Genomic DNA, 20,412 nt, shown 5'->3' on the forward strand with positions numbered 1-20,412 from the left:
GAAGAGACTTGATACCCTATGAGCATATAGAGGGGGAGGAAATCCCCCTCAGGAACAGTCATAGGGGAGGGGAATAAGGGGAAATTGGGAGGGAGGGAAGAATGGGAGGATACAAGGGATGGGATAACCATTGAGATGTAACAAGAATAAATTAATAAAGCAGGAAAAAATAAAAAAAAAATAAAAAAAATAATTCTCCCTAAATCCCCCATTACTGCAGAAGAACAGGTGTCTCTTATTCTAGTAAATCCTTTGAAGAATGTTTGCATAGCCAACAGAACCCACAGAGACCTATGCTGTCTCTCCCCAGACTGCATGGTGGCTTATTCACTGTCCTAAACAACAGATTATACATTTCTAGGCTTGTAATTCCTTGGCAGAAGGCAAACCAGTGTGTTTTCAGGAATGGGCTGGGTCATTGTCCATCATCTGCAAAGGACTGAAGAGATATGATGGTGTTCCTGATAAACAATGCTTTTAGGTGTCCAATTATAATTTTTTTTCTCCAACCAACACCTATGAAATTGTGGCAGGCAAACCTGGCTGCTTGATAAGGCATCAATTGTTACATCCAAGGTAATTCTTGAGAAACTATATCACAAATTATTTTACAAAGTTTCTTAACGGTTACTCATTATGAGTGATCACAATCTATATTCTCCTCAAACACACGTCACATACCCACTCTACTGAAGCAGAGGTAATATCCTCTCTAACCTTTGGCAATAGAATTCTGAGACCTCTAGTCTTTGAACTGGAGAATCTTCACCAAAAAAAAACCTTCTGGGTTCTCATGCCTTTGTCTCTGGACCAACAGATTGACTGCAAGCTTCTCTACTTCTCAGTCCTTGAGCCTCATACTGATCCACAACCCAGGCTCACTGAGCCTCTAATTGCAGGAAGCCTTGCATGGATCATTTTGGCTTTCAGTATTATACATACAATCTGGATTTCCTTTCTGGAGAACAGTAACAAATGGACATAGGTATGGAATGAAGAAAAGCAAGTGAGATATGAATATTGGGGGAAAGCTTGTAATAAGTTGAGACACATATTACCCACTTGATTCTGCTTTTTTTTTTTTTCCCTTTTCTAGAAGGATTGAGAGTTGAGGAGAGTAGAGAGCACAGCGACTATTTAGATGATGCCAACTAAATCAAGGTGAGTGGGGAATACAAAGACCCCTTTAAATAATGCCATCATTAACTACAAACTACAGAATTAGAGTGCTGAATTAAATTCTACTATCCTCCAATAAGCTCCAGAAAGCGTCACTATTTAACAGCTAGGGAGAAATCTGAAGAACTTTCAATAAAACAGCTCAGAAACCCCAGTAATTCATACAAACCCTAAAATTCACAGAGCATGGAATTTGTTGATTAATTTTTTTTCTTGTCAACCATTCCATTTTTCTTTATAGAAAAGTAAAGGTGAAGTCACACCAATACCAAGAACTGAAAAAGAAAACATGTGACAGTGTAACTGAAGACAGAAAATTTTGTTCCATAAAGAAAATTTTTCAAATAAGTCAATGTGGAGTGTTGAAAGATATACTGTGGTCATAAAAGTATACTCTCATAATGAAAGGCATGGGATTTATTCACAAAACAATTTACCTACAGGTATAAGATCCAGTGAATTATGCTTTAGTGATATTTCAATCAAATAACAAAAATTCTGAAATATAATTACAAGTAATATGTTTTAAAACTTTTCTAATGCTTTACTTCCTCTTAAGAGAAAAAAGGACCATTTAAAAATATTATAATGACTGAACAAAATTTATGCTGTTAAATACCAGTACTATGTTTCCAGCTAGACCAGCATTATTTCACAATGTGATAAGACATGAAAAAAATACATAGTTTTAGAAAAATGTGGACACACATTTCACAATCTTCAGTTGGCCATAGAGTCAAAAAATAAGCTAACACTGAAATTTTTGTTCCATAGAGTATATTGTTACAAACACAAACATGGAGAGAAGGCCTGGATGAAGTATATATATACTCAAAAATGAGTAGAAACATTTCTGTTTTTAGTTATAGCAATTTTTTCATACAGTGTATTTTGATCATGATTTTCCATTCCTCAACTCCTTACAAATCCTTGCCACCTCTCTGTCCACCCAAATTTATGTTCCTTTCTTCTCTCCTCAAAAGAAAAAGCAAAGCAAACATAATAAAAAAAACCCAAGAAACAAAACTAACCAAAACAAAAACTAGACAATCTTGCGCAGTTATACAGTAGAGCTTTTGGCATACTAGTAATGCCTTCCAGCCTTCCAGCATAGCAACTTTTGAATTTTAATCCTTCTGCATAAGATTTTCCTGTATTTATACATATATATGTGTATATATATGTGTATGTGTAGTAGGGTATCTATATATGTATGTGCATATATATGTATATATATGTAGTAGGCTATCTATTAATATGTATATGTGTATATATAATATTTAGTAGGATATATATTTAGTAGGATAGTGGATAATATATATAGTCATGTGTATATAGTCTCAATGCCTTTCAATAGAAATTCATCTTTATACATGTATTTATTTATTTATTTATTTATAATTTCATTTTGGTTTTTTGAAACAGAGTTTCTCTGTGTAACAGCTCTGGCTGTCCTGGAACTCGCTCTGTAGACCAGGCTGGCCTTGAACTCACAGAGATACACCTGCCTCTGCCTCCCATGTGCTGGGATTAAAGGTATGTGCCACCATCACCTGGCATGTTTCTATTTTTAAATTGAAGTGCAAAGAGTGAGTCATGCTATATTTTAAATATATGGCTGAATTAGTATAACTGTTCTTTGTTGAACATAAATTATCATGAAAATTGGTGATTCAACATACACATCCAAGAAAATAATTTTATTCTTGATAATTTTTTTTTTAATCCAGTATATGGGTGGAGGCGCCTTAAGTTTTTGTATGATCTCTAATATAGAACTATTTTCAACCACTTAGCAGTCTGCAAAGAGTAAATCAGAGCAAGAACGGCGTTAGACACTATCAACTACTAATCCTATTAGAATTACAGTAGTTATGAATTAATCCACTCAAGTGATGTATCTTAAATTAGATTTTCAGTTTCCTGCCTGAGAGTTGGCTTCCGTAGTATGGCCTTTGCGCGCCCCCCAGTGGACAAATTTATACTGCCTGAACAATTTTTTTTTAAAAAACGCTATTTTTAAAGTCCAGAACTCGTTATTTAATACATAATAAACCGGCGAGCATCTGGATGAAATCTCATCATGGGAGAACTCGCAGTTTTCATTTTCTTCTGGAGTCAAGGGATCCAGGAGGACTTGGTGTGGGCACTCTAGAGGAAACTCCTCCAAGCCTTTTTGCCTGAAGCATATGGTTAGAATCAGGGCTTCACCCAGCGCCAGCTTAGGGCAATGGGCGTTCATAGGAATAACATGCAAGCAATCAGGCGGGAACTGGCTTTTATATTCTCCACTTGTAAGGAGTGCTTTTTACACCTTATGGAAAAGGTAACTTAGACAGGGCTAATATTTTTTCCCCCAAGTTAAGGCAGCGGGACGGCAGCTAAAATGATATCAGAGTTTCCATTTCAGCTCCCGATTTTCAGTGCTTTAGCACTCTGTCAGAAACATTCAATGAGCAACGAAATACATACTCAGTTACCTGCATCTCAGGCCAAAACCTTCTTATTAAATGCATAACCTTAAAAGAGACCCACTGAGCGTCACTAAGTTCTATTTCCAATGAGGTGGAACAAGCCGAGGACTACAACGAAAGATAATTTTTCTAAAGTCCAATAAATTCTCCCAAGTGTTTTGGAACAAAAATGGAAGAATGGTAATATATAAAGTTTGTCGACAAACTTGTGCCTATAAGGTTAGGGCGTTCCTAGACATTCAGATTATTCTAATGCTGTACAGGGACTTCGTGCTGTAAAAGCAGGCCAAGGCGGCATTCTCCACTCCTAGCACACACACACACACACACACACACACACACACACACACACACACACACACACGGGTCATTTAGAAAATATGTTTGAGCAAACTGTCTTAAAGTCCTCTCAGCCTGGTCAGTGTCGCTGCAAAGCAGAGGCGAGGCAGGTTTTTGTGGTCTGGTCTCCTTTGCTTCAGTACCTAGGACTTCAGTTCTGGGTACTGAGATCATTACGGGATTTCTTTAATTCTTTATTTTTATTTTAATATGAAGAAAGTCCGCTGACCAGATGGGATGTGCATGTTCACTGCACGGGGGACCTGGTGGGACCTCCGCTCTCCGCTTTCACGGATTAACGTTTTAAAAGGCAATGAAAAGATCAGAAGAAGGAAGGGATGGAGTAAGGGGAGGAGGGAGAAAAAGAGAAGTAATAAAAGTAATCCAGTGAACTTAATATTCAGGGAAACCTGTGTTTGGGTCAAGAAAACTGCTCTTTAAACTTGTGAAAACATGTTTTTAAAAATGCTTTAGAAAGCATATTCGGCAGCTGCTTCCTTCTTCTTCTTCTTCTTCTTCTTCTTCTTCTTCTTCTTCTTCTTCTTCTTCTTCTTCTTCTTCTTCTTCAAGTAAATGGATAGATTTATATAGAACACTATAATACCAAGTGGTATTTGGGCGGATTTATTTCAACTTGTATTTGAAACAAGAAGGAATATTTGTCATATATTTAACTTGTCTTATGATATTAGGGCGATGCCTCAAGCAGACTAAAATGATTATAGTCTAAGCATCGTGTCTAACTCGCTCCCCACCCAACAACCTCAACCTCAAGGATACCAGAGTTCCAGACATAAATTTTAATTTCCTGACTTGTGAGGATGGATGTTAGTCCTTGCGTCCTGTGTGTTTTTTTCATGTCTCCCTATATTTCCTTGCACTCGCCCTTGTTGCTTTTAAAGGCTGCAAATTTGATAAGTTCAGAAGACTTTCGTATCACTTACTTTGGCCATTCTTCAAAGAAAGGAAGAGTTAGCGTAGTTTAACTTGAGATTGGGAGACACAACTGCCCGGGGATGGCCTGAGCTTTCCGATGCCAGGCAGGCAGCTAAGCCACAATGCTATTATCATGTCCCCAAACCCCAGACGCTATCAGTCTGCAAACGAAACCCAATCCTCAACATAAATTGCATTTCCTAAAAAAAACATAATCTTGCCTTAAGATACCAGCCTCCCTGATTACAGGGAATGTCTGTGTTTACACATTTGTACAGAGCATGCTGACTGTATTAGTGTGTTAGGAAACAAACTGTGTGCCTCACAACAGACCTGCTGCAAGCGCTAAGGAGAGAAAGAAAAAAGAAATGTTGAAATCAGACTCCCCATCTCTAACTCCTTTCAAATTCCTGAAGCACACTGGCTTTACTACTGCATGATGTACACGGTAGTATTTCTTCTAATGAAATCTGACTAAAGGTTTAAATGAGTTTAATGCATGAAATGTATAAATAAAATGTGGCCTTGATTAAATTTAGGCTTAATACATAACTTAAATGGCTAGCTCACGATCAGTCCTGGTATCATGTGTCCAGACTATTTTGAGCTTTGCAAAAGTAGCTTGGATTTTTATCAGTGGCCACGAGGAGACTCGTTGTATCAGAAGTTCTCAATATATGTGCAGAGCTGAAATACGCGATAACTCCGCTGAGAAAATACACTGTTGTTGAAACATGGAGGAAGGAGAAAATTAAAAAGGCAATATAGAAAGTGAACACCCACATATTTCTAAAGCATTGCTTAGCAAAGAACTGTTTAGACTAGGGAAAAGGTTTTGACTTGGAGTTTTGTTTTTGTTTTTGTTTTTTCACGGCATCTCTTACGTTCAAGACTTAGAAAATCTTTTACCTTCCTAGGTGCTCGGTTTTCTTCACACGCGCGAGCTTACCAAAATCCTCTTCCCGGCTTGCTGGAATCTTCTGAATAAGAGACCCAGCAGCTGTATTAAAATGTACTTTCTTTAGCCCAGAATTTACTTATTAGCACCTTAGATTTTCAAATCTAGTACACATCCTTTGTACCATATAGGATACACGATTCATTATGGAGACGATAGACATTATTTGTGACTTTCACTAGAAGTCAGCACGCTAAGCATCTTTTTGAGCTGCTCTTAACAACTTAACAATAAATTTCACAAATTAGTACTAAAGTGTGTGACCTTTGAACCCGAGCACCCTCTGCACTGATCCTGCCTTTTCACCTAAGAGCAGTTAATATAAATGTACATTGAAGCAAGTTAGCATATCTCCATAAGCTGCGTGTCATGGTTTGTAACTGGAGAGAAGATGCCTTAAAGTATTCTGCTCTGGTGTCTAAAACACAACACACTTGTTACACCTAGTATGTAAACGTAAGTGTTGAAAGCTCTTCCTTCTTTCTCATTTTGTACGTATCATGCAAATACCACAGTTTCAACCCACCCATGCCTAAAAATACACAGAAAGTATCCCAGTTTGAATAACTGAAGAAATCTTCTTCTTCGTTAGCAATGTGAAAATAGATTATGAATACGGAAGTCTCTGAACCTGAAGATATGGGGAGCTGTAGGGCAAAACATCACCATCCCAGGAAGACAAAAACAGAGCAGGATGGCAAAGTGTCTTAAACCTTAGAATGCTAGGCTAAACCACAGCCAAAGGCCATTTATCTTTTTTTTTTTTTTAAAGTATGCACAATGCCACTCAGTTCCAGGCATTTAACAGAATGAAACCAGGTGAGTTTGGGCCAATTTGGCCTTTCATTTTTCAAGTTTGTTTATTACTTTACTTAAACCACAACATTCTGAGATCTCACAAGAAAAAATGTGTCTCTGTGAAATTTTCAGCCTGATTTCCAAGCCAGAGAAAGAGCTTCAAATAAACTTGGGTCCATTTCAAAAAAGCATCTGAGATCCTGCATGTTTATTTGAGGCAACCTGGAACTCCTGACCTTTGAGGTTCCCCCACCAGCAATAAAGACAGCCTACAATGAATTTACTGTGCAGAGACTTATGCCTTAGCGTCTGAATGGATAAAAATTCCATCGGTCACAGAGAAAGCCGTTTCGGAACACATTCAGTGGAATCAAGCCTTAAGCAGATCTATTGATACCCTCCTTTTTAGGAAAGCGCAACAGCCAATCAGTGTGCTAGCTCAGAAAACCTGTAAATGGATGATTTATTCAACATGCCTTTTGAGTTTAAACAGTATTCCTAGGTTGACACCAGCAAGAAGAGGCTCTTGTTGTAGAGTCAGAAGCTTGAGTATTTCCTGAAGCGCTATAGACAAATTCAGACCAAACCGCCTCTCGGACAGAGCTGCCTTTAACGTTAATGTGGAACTTCAGAAAGGGGGCCAGTCCTCCGAGCTCTTAAACCTTTTCAAAACCTGAATTCTGCCACTTTTGAAACGATGAACACTGAGAAATTGGATTTGAAACCGCAGCATTAAATGCTTAAAATCTGATCCCCCTGTCAGGACCTGGGATAAATTAAACTGATGTACATTATTTTTAAAGAAAGGAAAAAAATATGGGAAGCGGGTTTTGATGCCTGAAGGCATTAGAACAAAACAAGTTGTGCAGCTGATACAAACCATCTTAGACCAATTCCTGTAATGGCTTCCTGCTTCCATATGGTGGCCCACACTGGAAATAATTCTTAGGAAAACACGTTTGTATGTGATAAATAAAACATTGTTTTAGAGGTTTCTGTTTTTATTTTTCAGACATTGCTACCCTTTTTTTAAATTCAGTGTTCAGACTGCTGTTTGAGTCTTTATTCCTAAGTTGGGTGTTCGAGTTTATTTTTTCAAAGAGGGTGGCACAGGTCATCTGTAGATGGGATGCATAAGGTGAACAGTTACCAAGTGTTTCCACCACATTACTTGAGTGCTGCTGCATGCTGTGTTTAGAATTTAATCAAAGCTAGGGAATTTAAACAACCGGAGGGTTGGGTTTCTCCCCAGCATTTTCCAGACCATTAAATGAAGCTTTTTAACTAATATTGCATAGATTTTTAATAATCTCTGATACAAGAAGTGCACCGTGAGAAGAAATACACTGGAGAAAAGATGAATTTTGGTTATGTCAAAGGGTAATACTTCATTTCACCATAGAAAGAAAACTGACTGAAGGCTTCCCAGCCGAGAGAAATCTCTACAAAAAGATAAGTGACTCAGGAGGTAACAATAAGGTAAATTCAAATATATGAAGAGACAACACGTAATGACCACTTAAACATTTTCTATTCTTAAGTAAAGTCCACAGTGTGTACTTCTGCCAAAAAGCTGACTCTTTCTAGAAGACACTTTAAACTTTTACACAGATTCTAAGTATTTGTAAAGCCAAATGAGAAGAAAGAAGATGTCTTATCAATTTTCAGTTTTGGAAAAGGATATATGTTCATTATATACCAACATTATTATCATAAGCAGCATAATTTGTCAACAAATTTTTCCTCAGGTGGACTCGTCAATTTGTTATTTTTCATCATTTTTAGGACTTTTATTTGAAAGCCTTTTTAATACTTAGCAAAATAATTAGAACACAAGCTATCTAAAATTAGAGTTAAAAAAATAGGAAACATTGTACAATATGGTCATTCTAAATGTCTTTTGTGGGCATCAAAATATTTAAGATGAAACAGAATTCTGCCTAAAAATAGGCAAGGTTGGATACAGGCAGAGTTAATGTCCAAACTCTGCCAAGACAGGATAAGCAAGTCCTCAATAGTTCCTGCCTCACAAATACGTCTGTCTGATATATTGGACCAGAAGGTTGAAAATGATGCTCCAAATTTATAGAGAATTTTGGGTGAGTGTTCACGCAGAAAACTGTCTCTGTAATTTTTGTTTCTTTTTCTCATTTTGGAAGCTGCTAACTTGCACTTCCAGTTCACTTCAGGATTTAAGTTTCATTCCTTCTCAAGTCTCTGATGGGGTTGAAGACCAGATAGTTTAGTCTTACAATTATCCTTAGCTGTTTAGGGATTAAGATGTTTTTATGTCTAGATAGATGTTTCAAGTTGACAGAGATGAACTATGATAGATATTAACATTCAGAATTTTAGAATCACCAAGATAGGAAAGATGTTTTCCACAAGGCTGCCAAATACAATTAGCCAAAACACCATGAATGTAACATTCATATAATCCCTGACTGTGTCGTGGCTCTTCTTGCTGTATGTATTTTTTTTAATTTATATATAATAATATAAATGTATATGCCAAAAATATCTTTAAAAAGAAAATAATAGGTAAAATAGAAAAAAGAAAAAGAATATACAAGCTGAAGGAGAGAGATTAATGACTTGGAAATTTGGGGTAAAATAAAATTCATGAAGTTCCTAGGACTTCACTCACAGAGAATTTGTGTATTTTCTCTATACAGGCTCAGGTTTCAGGAAAGAGACAAGTGCTTGTCCACTGGCAAACAACATACTGGTTGAAGCTGAGGCAGTGCCACGCCCACACTGCCCATGTTTCGAACTGTTGCATCTCACTTTACATCATCAAAGGTGAGCACAAAACATACTCCTAAGTCAATTATCACAACATGCAAACTTTTTTTTTTTTTTTTTTTTTTAACCTCTGATTCTAAACAGTGCCTGTGAGCTGAAGCAAAGAGGAGAGCAGCTTTTCTGGCAAATGTGGTTGTGGTCTCTGTCTGCAGTCAGTCACCAATTAGCTCTAATTAGCCAAGATCTCATATCCTTAGTCTTGTGATTTGGAGCACAAAGGGGCTAAGTGTTTTCTTTCACATTACTTTATTTAGTTGGACCTGAAATTCCAGGAAAAAATTACAAGATACTACAAATCTCAAGGTTGCAAACGCTCCTGTAAAGGTATGTAGATCTTTTTATGTACCTACTCTAAGTTCCAAGGAATCATGTCATGGCAATATTCATCTGTATAATCTTTCTACGCCAAACCAATGACCGGTAAGATTTTTTAACCGACATTTCTTTGGTAATTTAGTTTTGTTTTACCAGTTTATTTTCAGATTATTTTATTTTGTGATGAACTGGATACATTAAACACTTCCAAGAAGCATTTTAAAACTAAAAACTGATTCTTAAATTTTTCTTTACATTGTCATATCAAAGTGAGTTTATTTGTCATGAGGTTCTTAAAAACACATGAAAAACATTCATCTGTCCATTTTACATTAATTTTTCAGCTATATGTCATATCAATAACTAGCGAGATCAAGTCTTTATAGTACATCAAAATTCATGTGAAAACATTTCTATCTTATCATGAATGGAAAACCAAAAACATCCTCATATATTTTTCTGCAAGATAATTTTGATTTTCTTTTCATGGGAGTATTTAAACAATTCAGGTTTTTTCTGAAACTATTTGTGTGCGTTAAACTTTAATGTGAAAAATAAGGTAAAAAAAAAAACCTACAACTTAGTCATTTAGCTCTACACAGTCCAAAAAGCATTCTACATATTATCAAGGCCTTCACACATATAAACTCCTCTTTGATATGACAAACGTGAGGAAAATTTTATGAATATGCCTGTAGGTTTGAAATGTTTCCTAGAAGTGTTCAGTGTACCCAATGCATTATAAAATAAAATCAAGCACCTTTGTGTAGTCGGTGTCATTGACTGGCTGGCTGTCGGCTGAAAGGAAAAACTTTTTTTTTTTTTTTTAAATTTTTCATTTTTTTGGCTGTATCCAAAAGAGACTCCAATTACGTTTCAGGCTAAGCACTGCTTTAAGTTGAATACAGCCATCCTGGAGAAACTTCGCTGGCTGTCAATCACAGTGTGGCCACTGTATAACTGATGGCAAAACAGTAGATTTTTTGGCAATCATGGCAAAACCCTTTTTAGACCAAAAATACAGTGGAGTCATTGATCTCAGTGAAGGAAGTCCAAATGTCTTGGCTTTTTCTGCAAGTATTCATCCAAAAAGTGGATAAGACCAAACACATTACTTATTTTAAAACATCCTCTTGAGGGAATTGATCACACGACATAGAAAAGGGACCTGTTAAGAAACATCCATTCGAGAATGTTCCTCTTGCCCTAAGGTTTGCAAAGCCTATGAGAATTTTCTCATTTTCTCCAAACCTATTTGCATCCGATATTCCCAAACTTACTTCCAATTAAAATGTTGTCATACACAGACAAACACACACACACACACACACACACACACACACACACACACACACGAACCCAAAGTGCTTGTGCATCTGTGTGTATTGGCTCTTTCCTTGTGCAGTGGTTATGAAATCAGTTTCTGTAATGCTTGGAATGCTTAAGAAAATAAGAAAGAACTTTCAGAGGTTGGCACTTCATTTGTTAATCCTTTTATAATTTCATTTATATATTTTTTGAGAATTCAAAGGGAAACTAAAGTGTTTCTTGCTCACTAGGATTCTTCAATGAAGTTTTCATTCTTGCAAATCCTGGTCTCAAAAAACAACAGAAACAAAACAAAACAACACAACAACAACAACAACAACAACAACAACAACAACAACAAAAACTCCCAGCAATTTAGTACCTAGCATCACTCAGTCATTATAATAGAATTTAAGAGGAAAAATGACTGCTAGATCATTGCTACCCGTAGCCTCAGTGTTGCAAGAGGTTGGTCTTTATTCAGATTAATCATCAATCTCAAACTGGGAGTGGAAGTGAAATTACATTTCTAGAGTACTTACTATAAGTTCCGGAACCCCATTTTCTCCCTGCTAGTCAGCACCAGAATCCAAGGATGGAGGCGGCGGGGGGGGGGGGGGGGGGCGGCTGGTGGTCTTTGGGCTGGGGGCTGAGGGGCTGGGGATTGGGGAGGTGGGGGATGGAGGATGGGTTTTGGAGGCTGGTGGGCAGCATAGCTTCTAGCTACTTTCTGCTCTTCTTTCTCAATGAGGTCAAATGTCTCCCAAGCCAGCTTCACAGGGCTCAGGTGTGTGACTTCACTTGGCCGATAAGTAAATGATGACGTAGCCACTTCACCTGTTCTGCTCAGAGCCATCCACTGATGCCATCGCACCATTCTCTAGGCTGCGAGACCAACACATACCATGGAGGAAGCAGCTGAGGAGCAGAGCATGTAGATGGCCTGCAAAAATCAAGCAAGGATGGATGTGACTTTGAGCCCACACATCTTTGGGCCATGTTTTTGTTGTTTTTTTGTTGTTGTTGTTGTTGTTGTTTTTTTAGCACACTGTCATTGACAGAATATAGGTAAGGAATGTTGTTAGTCATTTCACAGAGGGCTGTATAAGGAATTCAGTATGTTCCCCAAAGCAGCACATTCAGCAAACTAGACCTCAAGGAAACTAATTCAGAATTTTCTGAATCCACATGCCATGTTCTACCTTATGGTGTTTTAGGAGGGCAAGATGCATGCCAAACCACTCTCTAGGAATTTCCTCACTTGCTTAATTCACCGATGCAACCACAAAACTATGGCTCAGCTTTACCATATGATCTGTCCAAGTAGGCCTTTGCACATGCCAGAACACCAGTTCCGTTTTACATACTTTCCTATTGTATGCCATTTATTTGAAACATTCACTTGTGTATCTCCTGTTGATTAAGCAAACTTTCAATTACACATTTAGCTTCCAACCACTACCCTGAAAATTATTAACTGCATGACTTTGAACATGTCACACAAACTCAGTAGGTCTCACTTCTTACCTATCCTGGGGTAAAAAAAAAAAAAAAAAAAAAAAATCCCTTTCACCAACTTTCTGTGAATTTTAATGATCCCTGAAAAACTGTACTAGCAGGCTCCCATCAAACATGTTAGCATGTTCTTCCAGCACCACCACATTCCCCCTCTCTGTGGCACTGCCTGTTTGTAAAGATAGAGACACGGGAACCCAGTTTCATAAAAAGTTCAGGCAGTATGATGGAAGCCAATTCAGTGAATGACGTCATTAGGTTCACCTTCTATCTCCCTCACATTAGCCCATTTGGCTTGACGTTTCCTCCACTAAGCTCACATTATATCAGATCCCACTTTTTAAACTCATGGATGATTATGGATCCCTTCTAATGAAACGTGTTCTACCCTAAAAGGGAAATGTTGCCATTTAGTTATTGGCAAACTTGAGCAAACGTTAAGTGTCACCCAGAACCTCAGCTATAACCCCTGCTTCCCACTTCAGCCTTAACAAAGTATAACTTCAGGGTGACACAGGTTCATCATTCCACTTAACGTCAAGTTGACTTTAGACGTACTATGTCCTGAGTTACTTTAATGAAGCTCTGATTTTATGAGCAGCATAAAAGGAAGGATGGTAGATACCAACCTCAGTGCCTGAGTCATAAGGATTCAACTAATGACTACATAAGTGCAAGCTTTCAATTTCTCTTTATGCTGATAAAAGATCCTATCCACATTAAAGGACAAGACACCCTCCTACTTCAAGGGAGAAAACAGAAGGATATTACTAAATGCTACGAACTTTATACTAAGGTGTTGGGGAGTTTTGTCATCCTACCTAAGATCATCAAACAAAAGGGATTTTCTTCTTACTTCCTATGTACTTGCAGCAGTTTGGCAAATACCCATGCATTATTTCAAAACATATTATATGTGGAAATGATTATTAAAACACACAAACACATATATAACAGCCCTCATATTATACACACACACACACACACACACACACACACACACACATACACACACACACACATATATATATATATATTTAATTTGTTAAAAAAAAGTGAATTGAATTTTTTTTGCCATTCATCCAAATCAAGTTATTCTGAGATCTGTGTAAAAACACTTTGTAATGTTTGGCTTACATGGGACGATAAGACAGCCCTTCATGGGCGTATTTTAAAATGTAATTGAGTAAGGCAATGGGCCATCCCAGCTGTTGGGAAGAACAGCTATGGTGATCCTTTACCATGTAGTTCACTTTTACCTTTTCATTCTGAGATGTTCATATTATGTTCAATTTCCTTTGCCATCCCCTATCGAATTTAGTGTCCAGGTTATTTTCATTTCTGAAACTCATCGCTATTCATCAAGAATTATTAATGCTAGTATTTTCTGCTCAAACAAATGTGAAACAAATTTAAAAACCAAAGGATCTGATCTTGAAGTAATCCTAGAAGAAAACATGGTTTTCAAATTCTCCACAGCCTGCACAATAAATTAGGTTGAGGAGAGAAAGGCTTTTTTTTTTTTTTACAGAGAAACCCAGCAACATATGTAGAATACTTATATTTTTGCCTCAGTGCTCATGTTTCTAGATTGTTTTTCCTCCAATGCTAGTAAAATGACATTTGACTCAAGCTGAGCACTTTTAAGAAATGAAATGTAACTGGGTCCCACATGTCTGAATGTCACCTATTTATACACACTGTTAGGTACTTTTAGTTCATCTCTGAATTATCTGAGAAATCTTCTCATGTACCCATAATAATGCATAATCGCTGCTCTTTAGCGGCTGCCTTTTCAGTGATTTAATGTCAGTGGTCTGAAGTATGTAAACTCACTAGTAAGAAAAATACATGTGCTTTAGTAAAAAAAAAAATTACAATCTACCAGGTTGGAAATTGCTGTTAATTGTCACGGAGCCATACTGTGTTGCCCTTCAAAACACAGCACCAACATTTCCCCGGTTTGGTTTACCATGCTATCTACCCATGCTCTTTAAGAGATGGCATATTTTCAAATATTCCAGACTGGCTCCCAATGCTGTCATATGTCACATTGGATTACCTTAGCCAGCTTGTGTTATGTTACATCAAGGATGGGACTAACGCTAACCACATGTAAGGCAGCAAAGCCATATTGTCCGCCAGGGAAATTTCTAAATGGCATGGTTTTTTAGAAAACAGAATTTCAGTAATATCTGGTCATTATGGGGGGGAGAAATAAAGCTCTTTAAATAATTTTAAAAGAGATTTCTATTTCTTTCTGTTTTTACTCTCACTTTCAAAGGAGTTTGCGACTGTCGGCAAATTACAACTTTCCACAGTAACATTTCAAATGAAAGTTGTACAGAAGAGAAACTGACTTGATATATCACAAGCATTGTCTAACACAATCAACTGAAGGTTAAGTGTGCATTCTTTAGAAGATACTGTGCAATGAAGTATTTGTAAATGAAGAAAATATAATTTTTGTGAAAGAAAAAATGTTATGCAGTATAACTATTTCAGGCTCCACCAGTTTCATTTTACAAGCTATTATAAACTTGCACATTTTCAGAGATCAAAAGAAATTATTTTGTTGACCAATGAAATAGAGAAATACCTTGCTCCTGAACAAAACAATAGTAAAAACAGTGGAAATTATATTTTATGTAAATAAGCCTGAACTTAAACAAATAAATGCATCTACATATTGAAAATTTTGTTAATATTACTTAGTAGCTAATAATGTTTTCAACATTAATAATTCAACTAAACCTCAGAATTCTAAGAAGCGTAAAAGATGACACAACTCTGGAAAGACCCAAAGGTAACAACTACAGTCCCAACACATGAAATGTTAGAGAAAGAAAGTCACTACCCATCTGAGGCAAATTTGAAATACATAGTTCTGGTAGCTGAGCATAAAGAGTGAGAATATGTGCTTAGGTAAACAAACAAACAAACAAACAAACAAACAAAAAGCTATAACAAGACAGAAGCAATAAAATATAGAGGACTCTGGTTTAGTTTGTGCCCTGTTAATACTAGAGCCACAAAGCAGCCTGCTTCTTTGCTGAAAAGGAAATCTGCCTACACTTTAACTTTCAGTCCCAATTCCCAGATATATCATACTAACTAGTGTTACAACTAAGACACAGAACTACCACATTAGAACTTGTTAGTAGTTTATACCTTTTAAGAGCTATTTCCCAAAATTCCCATCTTCAACCACTTTGAAATCTCTCAGCCTTCCTGTCTCCTTTCTCCATCTCTCCTGGATTTGCCTCTTAGTAGACTCACAATAGCACATACAAAAATGTGTGTCCTTGTTCAAATTATCCACTCATATCCATGACAATTATTTCAATTAAAGAAAATTCTCTGAGCCACATATTTTGGAACCAAATTACACTTAAGGTTTCTGGTGTCAGCACGGATATGTGGTTTTCTCGTTATTCTGTTTCTTCTTGCTTACTATCGCTGAAGCCATCTCTCTCAACAAGGGATCAGTTTGCAGATAGCATGTTGGGCAAGGTCCGGAGACATTTCTGGCTGGTGTGATTTGAAGAATCAGTCTGGCATCTGATGGATAGAAAGGCTCAGGATGCTCTGAACACCCCCACAAGGCACAGGAACCCCATAAACAGCACAGAATAACAAGACCTAAAAACAGAAAAGCTGAAGGTAAGAAAATATGATTGACTTTTGTGGATCCACCTATATATCTTTGCATTAACATTTCATACAAAATGCTTTTTAAGTATTTGAAACTTAGGTCCAAATACTTGCATAATATATTCACTTGCATGTTCTCAGGCCACTCAAATTTAGCTTACTACAAACTCTATTTTTTTCCCTGCAACCTTGGTGCAGTCACTCCATCCTCGGATAAAATAACACATTTTCAGTTGCTCCTCTCATTGTCCTTCTCAAGCATGTGAAACAGTCATTTCTAAGTTTTATCATTTCTACATTTAAGGTCATCCCAGCTCCACTGATTTCCTTTCATTGTAGTGTCAAACTAGAGTGTGCTTTCTCTATTGTATCTCTCCTTACCTCACAAGCTTGAAATAGACACTCAGGTGTTTTTAGAAGTAATTATCAAAAATGTCTGAGATTTAATCAACCTGGCTACTTGACTGACTCAAACAGAGGTCCTCCTTTACCCCAAACAGAAAAATCCAAGTGAGATTCTAAAGTCAAATATAAGCTTATTTTATTTATAGTTATTACAATTTTATGAGGGTTAATTTTTTCTGCTTCTCAGTAAACAATTATCAATGTTTCCAAAACCATGCCTCACAGCTCATGGGCAGATAGAGAGAGAGCTTAGTTGGATGAGTGTGTGCCTTGAATGTGCAAGATCTCAGGCTTAACCCTATACAGCAGCGAAAGCATGAGTTCTGTAAAAGATGACAGGTAAAGTGGGTTATTCAGTAAACAATGATACTTCACTTCAGATGGAAAACTTCTTCCCTGGGATTGACAATGGTAAAATATCTAGTTGGGAAGGTTTCTGCCAATACGTAAAAATGAAAGACCATGCTTAGGAAATGTTTGCAATATTAAGAAGCGTTTCCATACCTAATTATTTGAAAGTATAAATGGAATAACAATTTATGGGTTAATTAGAAAAAATAATTTCATATTTAATGAGCCCAGTATACTACTTAAAAGTATACATTTAAACTCTATAGACAGAAAAGGTAAAATAGTTAGATAAGGTCTTCAAAAACCTTAGAGTCCTACAGAATATGGCATTTAAAGATGTTTATATTGTTTAAATGATTCTTTGACAACAAAACAAGTTAACTTCTGGCAACATCCAGCCTACTTAAAAAATGATGATGAACATCAAAGAACCTCCTTATGGAGAAGGCTTCAAATATGGGTAACAAGCCATTGGGCAACATGTCCTTGTTTCGACCACTGATAGAGTTCTGACAAAACTTGACAAGCTTGGATGCAGGCAGAGTCGATGGCCAAACTCTGCCAAGATGGGGAAAGCAAGTCCTCAATAGTTCCTGTGGCACAAATATGTCAGTCATACATACTGGGCCAGAAGGCTGAAGATGATGCTCCAACATTTCAGAGATTTTTGGGTAACTCTCCAGGCAGCAAACTATATCTGGCATTTTTTTTTAATTTGGAAGCTGCTAACCTGTATTTCCTGTTTACTCAAGTAGTTAATTTTACTCCTCCTCAAGTCTCTGATGGGGTTGAAGACCAAATTGTTTAGTTTCACAAAGCTTAGTTGTCTAGGGGTCAAGATGTTTTTAGGTCTAGATAGATGTTATAAGTCAATAGAGATAAGATACGATAGAGATTGAGTTACCTTCAGAATTGTAGACTAGCCAAGATAGGAAATATGTTTTCCTCAAGGCTGCCAAATACAAACAGCTGAAACACTATGAATGTAACATGAATATAATTCCTGATCGTTCTGTGGTTCTTCTTGCTGTATGTAGTTTATTTCATATATGTGTAGTAATATAAATATATATGAAAAATATATAAATATACATTTAAAATGCTTTAACACGATTAAATCAGCTGACCTACATTTCATTTATATCTTTCCAAAAAGGAAATTGTGCTAAAACATCCACGCTATGCAAACAAAGTATTTATTTCCATCCACTCTACCATTAATTCATGTGCATGAGATGCTAGCTAATTTCCATTTAAGTAGAATGCTGTTTTCAGTAGAAGAAACAAGAGATTGCATGGGGCTAAATCTCATCTCGACACCTTAGTGGTTCTAGGCTCTGGATAAGATACTACTTGCCTTCCTTTTCCTCCTCAGCACATTGGGAATAAGATTGGCATTTCTCCTAAGCGTGTGTGGTAAAACATAAAATGAACTGAAACAACAACAAAAACCCAGAGCTGTCCTCTCCAGCAGCACTCTTCGTGCTAGTTGTGACTGCTTATCTCTTTGCAATTAAAATATGGTTTTCAGATGATTGATATGAGCTAGTAATTAGGAAACCATTGGCCAGTGGAGGTTTTAAGTGTGGAATAGCATTTACCATTTGCCAATTATAAATTGTAGTGGCTGTTACTGCTTACACACCAAATGCTGACAAGTGTTCACAGCAGGGAGATGAGTTAGCAAAATCACCAATTAGGGTTTTGTTTATACTTCCAGTGGAAAGAATGATTTGTTAGCTTAAAAGAAACCTCTTGTGTTGATTACAGGTGTCAACGCATCAAGTCTGGATTGTGCCTAAAACCTGCTGTGAGATGCAAGACAGGAAAGCACCAAGGCTAATTGTTTTCACTCAATAATATTTTCATTTCCAACTCTGTTGATTGCTTTAGGCTCAAGAACTTACATGAGATAAAAATGTAAAACTAAGATTAAATGATTTTTTATTTCTTCTACTACTTCTGAAAAATAGCCAATCTTTTGCAATTAGATGAGTGGTAAATTTATTACATTTTTCTTTTATAGAAGCTAGCAGCCCAATTTGCCTGTGAGATGGACTACAATGTTTAGTTCTTGTGAACATGGCCGGACATTTGTTTTTCAGATAGAAAATGAAGAAATTGAATTCACAGTAAATCAGACAGAAAAGGGTGCCTGCAGGAGTTTACCAGAAGCGCACTAGCAGGAAAGGACCTCTCAAAATATACTTTATAACTGTTTTAATTCTCAGAGAATGGATTTTAAATTATGCCATCCTAGTTCCAACTGAATTATATCTCCATTTTGGGGTTTGAACAGAGGGACAGATTTGAGGGAATGGTGGCTGTCTGCCTTCATAAAAAAAGAAAGAAAGAAGAGGAGAAACAGAGAGAGAGAGAGAGAGAGAGAGAGAGAGAGAGAGAGAGAGAAAAGAAGAAGAAGAAGAAGAAGAAGAAGAAGAAGAAGAAGAAGAGAAGGATAACTTGGGATCAGATGTCTTGATACATATGAAAGCCAACAAAATGTCATTAAACTATAATGCCTACGTTTCCTCAAGATGTTTTTTTTTTAATACGCTCACTTTAAAATCTCATGAAAGAATATTTACTATTGTTTTGTAAGCAGGTCTCTAGGATTCAATCCCCAAAGCAAATCTTCTTAATATTTTGGACTTTTCCCTACACCCATATTGCAGTGACTGTTGACATTTTGTTGAGTGGATAGAGAAGGCAGGCATATAGGAAAGGAGGAGAAGGGAAAGGGAAGGGAAAGGGGGGCGGCGGGTAAGGAAAGCACCAGATTCGCAGCGTCTCCTCTTTCTTTAGCTCTCAACAAACTGCCGGTCTCTATTTTATTGACTTTAACTTTTGGGACTCAAAGCTCAAGCTGTAATAAAATAAACAACCCTGGATTGTCTTCTCTGTCTAAGTTAATTTGAATCAGAATACAGTATTTACTTTTTCTTGGATTTGTGTGATTCAAGGTTAGTCTGTTTTGGAAAGACTGAGCAAGGCTCAACTAATCCTTTCCTGGAGCTCATTAATGGGAAGCAGGACCACACTCAGGTGTCTTTTTCTAAACTCAAGAGACAAATTAAGAATTTAAATGAGGTGAGAACTCCAAAACAAGATTCTCCTAGTGGCTTCTTTTGTTTACACAGGGACACTCTAAAAATAAAGCTGAGCCACCAGGTTCAAATTTCACTAGTTAGCTGATAAGCCTCTCAGAGCACATGCTGGCTTTCAATACTCCTCCCTGCCCTTTACTGAGTTGATACATGGTCTATGGAAATTCACCCCTTTGACAAACAAATCTGTAGTACTGAAAACAGTGGATAAAGGGATATATACATACAACAGCTAATCAGACAGATACCTGAATAATTTCATTTATTC

At 36.9% G+C, this 20,412-nt stretch overlaps 1 long non-coding RNA gene across 2 annotated transcripts; it reads left to right on the top strand.

The window, feature by feature from the left end:
• The first annotated feature begins 1,102 nt into the window (after window positions 1-1,102).
• LOC311604495 lies at window positions 1,103-19,464 on the top strand. Of its 2 annotated transcripts, none has more exons than XR_014781518.1 (5): window positions 1,103-1,161; window positions 9,360-9,486; window positions 9,744-9,813; window positions 16,093-16,290; window positions 18,808-19,464. It is a non-coding gene; the product is annotated as an uncharacterized lncRNA (long non-coding RNA). The 2 variants fall into 2 exon arrangements; XR_014781519.1 differs by having other exon boundaries at window positions 16,110-16,290.
• Window positions 19,465-20,412: the final 948 nt, after the last annotated feature.

Source organism: Acomys minous (genome assembly GCF_964271855.1).
Source record: "Acomys minous genome assembly, chromosome: 9".
Classification (NCBI taxonomy): Eukaryota; Metazoa; Chordata; class Mammalia; order Rodentia; family Muridae; genus Acomys; species Acomys minous.